The 11,709-nt window shown below is 39.2% G+C and overlaps 1 long non-coding RNA gene across 1 annotated transcript; it reads left to right on the forward strand.

Annotated features, from left to right (window-relative positions):
* The first annotated feature begins 2,327 nt into the window (after window positions 1–2,327).
* On the forward strand, window positions 2,328–4,913 carry LOC148023252 (uncharacterized). The gene is made up of 3 exons (XR_015693632.1): window positions 2,328–2,563; window positions 2,650–2,743; window positions 4,710–4,913. It is a non-coding gene; the product is annotated as an uncharacterized LOC148023252 (long non-coding RNA).
* Window positions 4,914–11,709: the final 6,796 nt, after the last annotated feature.

The following is an 11,709-nucleotide window of genomic DNA, read 5'->3' on the forward strand; positions in this document are numbered from 1 at the left end:
TTAGCAACCAAGCACATTCAAACTCTTATATAAAGGTTCACAAATAACGCCTTTAAAAAAGAAAGACTATGGAGGCTTGTTCTAACTACTCTAGCAACCAAGCACCCTCTTCTTAAGCTTGATATGCACCATCTCATTGGGCTATCCACATGTTAATATGGTGGTTACCCTAGGGACCATAACCAAATGGGTGGTGGTCTCTTGGGTTCCAACATAGCTTGGCCCTCTTCGTGATGATAGGCTCTTATGGTCTAGTATATAAATGGGTTTTATGATTTCAACAAGTAATTTCTCAAACTTTTTCTCGGCATTACTATGTCTAACCACTTTTTGCAAATATTATCCTCAATTTGTAAATATCTCAATAAGCTTTCACTATATAGAGATGGAGTCTCCAACTAGCTCTAATAAGTGACATTGGATCCCCTTTGCCCTCTAAATGGACGTTCACCATGGAAACCCTAGATTTTAGGGTTTATCCTATTATCATATTTGCCTTTTTTTTGTGGAGATACATCTCACTCAATCTCTCTTCCCTTGAAACAAGGCGAAGCATCTTGTAGATGTGATGAAGACCACATTCTTCTCTTGTTCACCCATTGTTAAATTGGTATGATGCTAGTGTTTCTCTCTTTGTGCTCTTCAATTCTCACTACTCATTAAAGTCTTGCTACATGTGAGTAGCTATGGTGGTCTTCCACTTGATTGCACCTATTTTGTGTGGTAGGCATAGGCTATCTTGGTTATATGCTATCTAACTCAAAGGTTATTGCTTACATTTTCTATTGTAATGTCCTCCATTAATGCACCTTCATGCTGATAGATGACTAATAACACTAATAGTTTATGACTTTTTGGTGCTCATATATCGTTAACTTCTAATTATTCTCTTACTTAATATAGCAAAAGGTAGTGCACAATTATGAGAGTACCATCATTTCCTATCAATGCCATTTTGCACAATATGCACTATTAATGCCTTTGATTAATTTGTTGTGGACTATGCATGGTTGAAAAGTCCATTAATATTCCGTTTTGTTGCTATCGAATGCACACATTTGTGATGTAATAACAATTGGTAATGCTCATTACCACTATTGTAAATAAAGTTTATCTATGCCATCGATTAAGGTTGTGGCAAATACTATTTGTAAGCCTTCTATATACTTGTTCATGTGGACAATATAAAGGCTTTGCTTTGATGAAGTTAATGAAATACTTGCTTCTCCACTAACTGAGGATGGGTAGTCATGTTTATGTATTGCAGCACTTACTCTACATATAGCTTTAAAATTTGGCTCTAAACACCGCATTATGTATACAAATGGGTACCTTCTTCTTAATCTTTTTGGGCTACTATTCTATATTTTAGGCTTGTGTACATTGTCATCTTTCCCAAGGTCTATTGCTAGAAGTAACTAAGTTCTATTACCACGTTACATTTTGAGATATAACTAATTTTCTCTACAAGTAGATTGAGTCTTTATCATCTTGTGTCAATACTATAGCACTAGACTTGAAGCTACTCATGGCTATAAATTACACCATCTTGCCTTCATATAAGCATGCCTTCCCTTCTCTTGCAACCCTTGCTTTGCACTTCTAAGAACTTACTACTGCTATGCTTCTAGGATTCTTATCTTCCACTAGCTTTTTAACTTGTTTGTGTTGTTCAAATGGAGCAAAACATCAATGTTGTATAAGGTACTTTCAGAATAAGTACAAGGCTAAACATGATATAAGCCAAGCAAAAGTATGCCTTTAGAAACCATTTTAGTTTAATCATATTTCTCGGAAGAATATGTAAGATATGTGGAGTGAAAGTCTTAAGCTCCAGGGTTTTTGTTCTCCAAACATGCAATATGTGATCGACATTGCTCACCACAGTGAAAAGAAATTGTCAATTATGATGGATTGACAAAGAGTGACTCATCTTTACTTAGGGTGTCTTATGAGTGGCTCCTCGACCCTATAGAAAAGATGTATTTTTTGGGGAGATTTCACATTTTGTAGTTTTTTTGAGATTTGAATATACGAGCATGTAGGGGATATCAAGAGAAATTAAACGAGTCTAGTATTGAATTTTTATTTTTAAAATATTTTATATAGTTTTAAAAATATAATTTTAAGAGGTAAGGGTACACTTCAGAGCCAGTAATGTAATACTTTTTGGCAAATCAATGAGTGGCATGTAAGCAAGATTCTCAGTATATTCCTTTTTTTAAAAAACGTCACTAGTCCACCTGTTTCGCAATTGGCTTGACAAGTCAAATAAAGTCTCCACCCATAACGCACCACAAAACGTAAGTCTGTGCGTGTGCGAAAAGATTGGTTGGGGTTGCCAGTTGAATGGATCAGTTGGATCAAAAAGGACTTGTCATAATAGTGAATGGAGTCAAAGGCTCACTCTTTTAAATTATATTTCTTGTCGTCCTCGACTCTCCTCGAGTATGTACGTCGAGCGCAGGAAGAAGGACAGCATTTCCCATGGAATATGTTTGCAGCTCTTCTTCATCAACTGGCGCAGTGGCACTTCTTTAAGGATGTTTGATGCACTGTACAGGTGAGAGATTTGCTCCTTCTTCTTCCTTAAAGATTCTCATTTGTTGCCAGCCAGGGTCGCTAATGCCAAATCTGATGCCTAATCAGTGCCGAATGATAAAAAATTGTGAGGTTATCTGCCTCAGAGTTGCAATCTCCGTTTTTCTATTGGATCCTTCACACAAGGCCTCCATAGCTCCAGGTAAGGCTTGCAGACCTCGTCTTGCTCTCTCAGTGTTCTAGTGGCTTTTCTTATGTCACTTTTCTTGGGACTGTTTTGGTCATCACGCATCAATATCCATATCTAAAGGTTTCTCGTGCTGCACTAGGTCTGTGATACAAGAGTTTAGTTGCACAAATCTAGTGCGTGCACTTTACCAGAATGTCCAATTGTCAACAAGCATCTTGTTTGCTGTTCAAAGGTCCCTTGCTAATGTGTTACGAAATGTCCCTTGCTTACCTTGCTGATATGCTACAAAATTTTTGTCTGTGGACTAACTATCTTGCTAGTAAGTTTGCAAAAATGTCCCTTGCTTAGCTTGCTAATATGTTACAACATTTTTGTCTGTGGACCAATTATCTTGCCAATAAGTTTACAATCTTATTAAATCTATTGCCATCAAAATGCTCAAACTATCAAAGATTGTGTGATTATAGCCTGCACTGCAAGAGCAACATACAAAAAATTGCTGTGCAATTCTCTCTGCTCAATACTGCATAATGGACTTCATCAACAATGATCTAAGCATACCTTCTATATGCTGGCACTAATATACACAAGTCCAAACAAGCTAAAGCCAATGTAGATGGTAACATGCCTTCTAAATCTTCACACAAACTATGAAGTCTTGTTTACATGCATACAGATAGACTCGGACATAGCCTGCACTGCAAGAGCAACACACAAAAGATTGGTGAGCAATTCTCTCTGCTCAACACTGCATCATGGCCTTCATCAACAATGATCTAAGCATACCTTCTATATGCTGGCACTAACATACACAAGTCCAAACAAGCTAAAGCCAATATAGATGGTAGGTAACATGCCTTCTAAATCTTTACACAAACTATGAAGTCTTGTTTACATGCATACAGATAGGCTTGGACATTCTGTGTGTGACATGTCTTAGCACTCTCCCTCAAGATTGTCATGCACAGATAAGTGCTTGTTGCCACATCTATGCAGTGCATGCTTATCCTGCCTTTCAACAGGCACTCTAGCTTGCCCTTTAATAACGACTTCACGAAGATATCTGCAGCTTGCCCTTTGGTCCAAACACATAAATAGATGGTGGCTCAAGCCTGTATGTCATGTTAGAATCTTGATTGGACTCTTCTTCCATCCACTAGGAGAGCTGTCCAATAAATTTGAGCATTTATACCATAAGGTGTCTTTCTTTTGTTTCTCATATATTGCTGAAAACTATAACCCTTTCCACCAATCCAAGGTATATATTTGCGACCAGTCATTGCAAAAATCAGAATTATGGTCGGGATTTAAAGAGCAGCTACATTGCTGGTGAGGGCAATTGCAATGTAGGTGGCAGAAAGTGCCAAGGTCTGAATTACCAAAGCGAGGTTCGAAGATGGTTTGCTTGAGATTTTGTCTCATTGGGTGAGTTGTGTGGTTGATTTTGAAAGGCATAGGTATCTATGCTCAATGATTTGATTGAGCAAATTCATGCTTAGTGACCGGACTTCAATGTCTACATATGTTTAATCAGATCGATTATGCCCAAGATCTAAACGTTGTTACCAAGGTTAAAGAAAGATGCTTGTTTTAAGTCACACAGTTTCTATTTGTTTATCTTTGACAACAAGAAATTCATGTTGTTGATGTTATATTTAGAAGAATCTCAATGATATTTCCATACAAACTCCTTCCATGTCCATTTTGTCAATAACTGGGCATAACTGGGTGTAATAATCATGGGAGGCTTCTTAGACTTATTCTCTAGTGTAAATCTTTGGCCATGTTGTTCACTATACCAATTGTCATGACTTTACTGTTTACCACATGGCAAGGCCAATTATTTACCTTTTCTGCCGCACTGAAAGTTCCCTGCTTCAAACTATTTCCTGTTATGAGCCTTTCTGGCTATGATTCTTGCCAAGGAGCCTAACAGTTTTGCTTGTTGCTATGTTCTCATGTTTATAACAATTTGCAGAGGGGTAGGAGGAGGAAACGTCTCGGTAAACAACTCAAGAAGAAAAGATGGTGCAGCATCCCTATGTTCCTCAGAGTCTTCAGCTTCCTGGATTTGTCCCTAACTTCACCTCAATTACCTATATTTTATCCATCTATGCACTTGCTAGCTTGACAATCACCTCTATTACTTGGTTTTGGTCAGGCGAGTTGTTGCTTTAATCTATAAAGTCCTATTTTTCTGATAAGTCAGACCTGTACAATGTCATGCAAACTGTATTATCTATCTGCTTGTTTTATCTTGAAAGCACATTTGACAATTGTTCCTGACACCAAGTTTCTTTTCTCGGAAAAAAAACAGTTGTTTGTGACACCATGTGCCCATAGCTGTGGCATTCAATTGGTTGTTTTGAATTGCTATTGCCAAGGATATTATTAAGTGGCATGTCCTGCGGTCACTAAGCGCTGCATTGCTACCTTGCCTACAAGTAATGATATTAATCCTCAATATCTCGAACATCTGGTCCATATGTTCTCACTGTTTTACTTTGCGTCCTCCTCATCTGCAGATTCACAACCTGAAGGTTTCTATTTGCCGTAAGCACAGTTTCAATGCTTCTGATAGTCCCTTGACTTAGTCTCCAATGAGAGCTTCATACTTGACAATCAGATATTCTGTAGTTGTATACTTGAAGAAAGGAGATTTACATGCATATTGAGCTCAAAATCTGTATACATATCAGTGCATTATCCAATTAGTGAGATCTTTTGAAGTTCTTGCGAAATAGCTGCCAGTTAAGCAGCCTTGTCTGCTGAAGAAATAGGATGACATGGTTGCAGAGAACTGCTTCCATGCTCAGCAACAAGAGATATTCATGGTTTCAAATGTGTTTGAGTTGAATTCTTTTGTCCGCACGATGGTTTCTATAAGCGATCCATTCCTAGAGATATGGTCTTTTACTTATTTTCCATTGCTCTTTCCAATATCTGTTAGGCAAGCTCTGTTAAAATATCTTAAAATATTGTTGCAATAAGCAGGAAATTCCTTGACGACATGCAGATAGAATAGAACCATAAATAAAACTGGCTCTGGAAGAGTTTTTAAGAAAGATAAATTATGAAGGCTTGTGGATGTGAAGTTGAATATCAGAAGAAAGGATTCATGAATGCAGACAGAAGAGAACCATGAAGAAAACCTGCTCTGGAAGTCTTTCTAAAGAAAATAAAGAAGTTACAAAGGCTTGAGGATGTGAAATTGAATGTCCGAGGGAAAGAACTCGTAAGTTGATATGTGAAATGAAGATCCGAAATTGGTGTGATATAAAAAAGAGCAATGATTTAATTTGCAAGATAACAGTTTAGAGTTTGGCTTGTGAAAGAGAAGTGAAAATTCAGAGTTAGATTTAGATGAAGATAACATGTGGATTTTGTCAGAATAGGGCAACAATAGAAGCAAGAAGTAACTGCTGTAACATACTGCACAAATACAAAGAACAAAGAAGAAGACTACGAAGAACAAAAGAACTCGTGAAGAATATGCTTGGAAAATGGAATCCATATGCCAAGGCACAAGAAGAGTACAAAGCTTGGGCATGGTCTCCCTCTTTCCACCAGGATGAGTATTTGCAAGTGTAAGATTGGAGGCCAGCCAATAGAACATCTAGCATGAAATACAAAATGCCCACATAGACATGCAGACTTGCACATGAGGTGCAATCTCCTAACACCCTCTCTTAGATCATGGGTGATTTGTATAATAAAGTATACAATGATAATGACTCATCACAGTAAAGTACAACCCTAACACTTCGATAGGACCATGGATACCTAAGCAGTGGGTGATCAAGCCACCACCAAGGTGCCTTGGAAAGACATTGATGTTGATGCCAATAAAGTAGCCATAGTAGCACTTTATGCCTATCACCAATGCCTTGTAGTAGCATACGCGATCGCCAAAGTTGTAAGGAATGCTCTAACACAAACTCAAATACAATTGTATGACATCACAAATTGATAATAGAAGATAGTTAGGGTTAGGGTAACCCAGAGACAATTAGCACAGAGAATAATGAAATGAATGAATTTGAATAAGTATGATGCTCTATGCAACAAACACACTATGTAGTGAATGAATACCGACCCTCGAACTCTCATGTCTTGAGGACCAGGGCAGAGAGAATGAGCTAGAGTGTGTTGTACTCTGATGGATTCCAAAATGCAGCAAGGCAGTCGCCGAAGGTGTCTAGCAGCAACAAACACAGTATTGGATGCCAGATCAGTGTGTGATAGCAGAGATGGAGAAGAAAATTGCATGTGGCAGCTTGAGGAAGGTCCGAAACAGCAAAATGCAGCTGCAAAAGATGGCGACCAGGCTGGGTGGCAGCAGCGACAGCAACAACAAAACATAGTCAACAATGTGGTCGTCTACAGTGAGTAACAGCTGGATAGTATCAAACGAAGAGTTGTCGGTGAAGATCAGTAGCAAATGCAAGCTCCAGTGTGTAGATTACAGCCACTAGGATGACCAACAAGTAGGCGATGGCTGGAAACAGTCTGAATTAGTAGTGGATGGCTGGGTAGTAGGCATTTGATAATAGAGGATGATGATGGACAGCTCTAGTTGAGATATCCTATGTGAATGGGGTGATAGCGAAGTTATAGCACAAGCAAATTGCTTGTCTATTTGAAGAAAGTTTGGGGCCTCCCAAATTAGGGTTTGCATGTGGGACACAAAAACCCTCTAGAACTATGTGAATGGGGTGATAGCGAAGTTATAGCACAAGCAAATTGCTTGTCTATTTGAAGAAAGTTTGGGGCCTCCCAAATTAGGGTTTGCATGTGGGACACAAAAACCCTCTAGAACTGCATTTCTTTTTAATAAAAGGTTTTAGTTCATTAATTAGTTTGAGTTTTAGGGCTATTTTAATAAAGCTAATGCATTTTTAGCTCAACACCCCCTCTCAAGTCAAAACTTGAAGCAAAAAGGAATTGCAAATAAGCCCAAGCTCTTTTTTGTTTTCTTTTATCTTAAGGTATCCCTCAAAGTACTTTTTTCTTTTCTTTTATCTTAAGATGTTCCACCCCAAAGTAGTTATGGCATTGGGCAAATGGTTCATGTTACATGGACAGTGATCTACTAAGACTATAGGGGCAATGGTAATTTTACTAAGAGATTGAGTGCTCACCCAAGGGAGGCCAGAGCATTGAACAAAAGATGCATGTTGGTTGCCTAGTGGCCTACTAAGTCTTGCAAAGGTGGATGGAACACAATGGACTTTTTTTAGTGAGGGCTTTTGTTGTGTTTTTCAAGATTTAGCATTTAGTGTGTATTTTCAATGAGTTTACGGCATGTTGAGTATCTGCGTCTCAAAGGGAAAATGATAAGGGATGGTCAGCCCCAAGACCTTCACAAAACAAACAAGCTATCTCTACCACTACTAGGTGTTGGTGACTAGGAAAAGAGGAATGGTGAGTATGTGGTAGAGACAAAAAAGATAGGTGGAGGCAAGTTAGATAAGCTAAGCAATCAATGGAGACTGCCCTTGGAGATTGCCATGGGAGATGCTGCGAATTGGATCTAGAGTCGACTACTCCGAAGACCGAAACGGGATAAATGCACATAGATGCATGTTTAAAAGAATAGAATGCTGATGCACTAGAGTTATCCAAGAGGCAATGTTGATTGTCATGCTCATGCAAAATGCTATGCAATGGTGCCACTTGGAGAGTGCTCTCATAGGAAAATTGTTCACTTGCCTAAGTGTCGCTTTACAATCATGGTCATCTAGATGCTACGGATGATGATACAAAGTACAAATTATATACATAATGACTGAATCAAACTATAAATAACACCATGTTACTATCAAGAGAAAAGTTGCTTGTCACAAGGATGTGAAATTTTATTGCTTTGCTTAGCATTTGATTAAAAGTTAATCAAATTTGCAAATGTGACTTGCACGTGTGAGGTGCATGTCAATAATTTCACTGTGGGACCTATAACCTTGAGATATTAGTTGGCACCAAAGGAAAAAGTTGTAATAAGTTATGCCTAATAAACCCCAGGTGGTACTAAGTGTCAGATTTGGGCCTAGAACAATTTATTGGCCATTAGTGTCAATGGTGGTGACATTGGACCCTAGGTGGTACTCAATGTCAGATTTGGGCCTAGAACAATTTATTGGCCATGGTGGTGACATTGGAGCCTTTATTTTTTTGAGTACTATAATAATTATTAATTTTTTAAAGAATTAATTAAATTGGATAACATTAAAAAATGGGATTGTAGACTTTACGGTTTGCCCAACAAAATAGTCAATGATCAGGATCCTAAGTCGATTGTTCATTTTTAGCAAATGATTTTGCAAAAACTGAAAACTCAATTGTCCATGTCATCCTCAAAACATCTTGAAACCGATAGACAAACCAAATGAACAAATCAAACAATGGAGGATATGCTTCATGCATATGTCTCCCGTAGACAATCTGATTGGGAGCATTATCTTCCTCAAATTAAGTTTTCTTATAAACAATGATATGCATTCGGCTACTAGTTATAGCCCATTTATGCCTATGTACAGTTATGAGCTGAAACCACCAATTAGCGCAGAGCTAAGGGGGGTGAAAATATAATCGATAGTCGACTTTTCACACGATATGCAAGAGATATTGACAATTGCTATGAAAAGCATTACAACGGCCTAGGATCGTGCCATGTCTCATGTTAACCAATATCATACTCTTAGAGAGCTCCAAGAAGATATGTGGGTTTACCTTAAAGTCCCAAAGGACTCCGATTCAATGACTACTAGCAAGTGCTATAAATTGTCTTCGAGGTATTGCAGTCCTTTCCAAATTACCAAGAAGATAAATAGCTAGACTTACCTTCGGAAATCCAAGTTCACCTTGTGTTCCATGTGTGTTGTTTGAAAGAACGACTAGGATAAGGTGAGCAAATTGTCCCGATTGAGGCAAATCCCACAGCTTGAGAATACTACCAGTTATGTTCCAATCGAACCCAAATTGTGGTTCTTGACCTTAAGACTGAACGATCCCATCGGAGTGTTTATCCCGAGTATTTCGTAAAGTAGAAAAACCGCCGAAGATAAAGGCTACTTGAGAGTCGGTACATTCATTCAAGAGTCATTTTCCTTGCTTCATTCTTAAGGATATTGTCGAGGACAACAATCATTCATAAGGGGAGAAGTGTTATATCCCTGGATATCCAGATGGATGCTAGTGGCATTGGTCACAGTGGTCATGAAGTGACTTCATGAGGATGCACTAAGGGCACTTCATGATTAGGATAGCCAAGTGCTATAAATAGAAATCAAGGCCCTATTATGCACATTCTTTATGTGATCACCACTTTTGGACTCTTGGCCCATTGGCCGATGCATCCATACACTGAGATGGTTTGGGCTGGTGGTACACGACACCAACCCTTGGAATGCGATCATGGCCCAAAGTGCTACTAGCTCCCAAGCTTAAGAGTGAGCCCGTTTGGCTCTATGGCTAGGAGGTAAGTCTAATGTCCAATTCCTTTTATAGTGAGTTTGGCTTGCGTCATGACGTGTGCAGGTTGGATCCTTGGAGGATGTATGAAACAGCCTGTTGGCCTTAAAACTTGCACCTCTTTCGATATTTCTTTATATTCTATTGCAAATAAATGAAGTACAACCAAGATCCTTCTTAACTGTCAAAACTAACCAGCAAGTCTTCAAACCAATTTGCCTCTAATTTGCTTAGGGATTAGTCTTTACCCTACTCCTTGAAAGATAAATTAAGCCCCAAATCTAATATAGGCTAGCCAACCTCTTGAATCTTCATGAAATTCTTTAATTTTAACTACTGGAGTTCAAGTCCTAGGCTCTCAATTCTGTATACACATCCCAAGGTGGCTATCAAACCCTAATTTTTGCTGTAAATTAGGGTCTACAACAAAAATTTTCTAGTATCTCCATCTCTAATGACTCAAATGGCTCGATTTTGTTGAGATAACTTGAGAGATGGCTATATAGGACGAGAGAGAATGCTATAGAGAGAAAATTTTCAGATTTTCATTGCAACAAAGGCTGAAAAACTACTGCTACCCAGCTCAAACCACCATGGAAGCTGTTACCTATAGCTTAGGGACCACCGGAAAGGAGGTTGTTGTCATTGAGTACATGTATTTTTGGAGGTGGTACAACGAGTACCGAGGGATAGATGCACATACTCCGGCGGAGGCAAAGGTCCATGGCGGCAAGCATCGGTGGGGGTTCCAGTGATGCCAGAAGAGGAGCAGCCATTGGTCTATCCATCTACCGGTGGAGAAGTCATAGCACCGGAGTGTCAACCTATAAAGCACTCTGATATCATGTCAAAAATAACATGTACGCTCTCATACCATGTGAAAATAAGCAACAATGTAGAGAGATAGTAGGGTTTGCGGGGAGTAACACAGAGTGTGTACGGGAAATATTGAGAGAGAAGAAAAACTTAGAAACACAAGAAGAACATGGTGATGATGCACTGAATCATGCTATGAGAAGAAAAGCTAATACAGCGGAGCCGAAGGATAGCAAAATGCAAATCCCAGAGTGTCGGAGTTGTCAAACACAAGGAGAGCAGCCCAAATACTGACACTAGGTAGATAACGATGACACCAGATGATGGACGATGAGCCGGGCTGCAAAATGCAGGTCCCAACAGCCTCTGTGAGACAGATGGGTGACGCGAAGTGATAGAGGAGAAGCCAAGCTGCAAAAATGCAGGTCCTAGCAGCCCTTATGATAGACAAGTGACACAAGGTGATGAAGAAGCTAGGTTGCAAAAATGCAGGTCCTAGCAGCCCTTGTGATAGACGAGTGATGAAATCATTGACGCTCGATGATGGAGATTGTCGCTAGAGGCTAGGATGCTGATGCCAAGCCGGAGATGATGGCGCCAAGCAAGGAGAAGACCTCCATAAAACACAAGTGAAGGTGGAGCTTGAAGAAGAAGGGTGCTAGTGCCAAGCAGATGATAGTAATGCCAGGTGG

The sequence above is a fragment of the Lygodium microphyllum genome, chromosome 16 (assembly GCF_053477565.2).
Source record: "Lygodium microphyllum isolate KBCC chromosome 16, Lygodium_microphyllum_v1.1.10, whole genome shotgun sequence".
Classification (NCBI taxonomy): domain Eukaryota; kingdom Viridiplantae; phylum Streptophyta; class Polypodiopsida; order Schizaeales; family Lygodiaceae; genus Lygodium; species Lygodium microphyllum.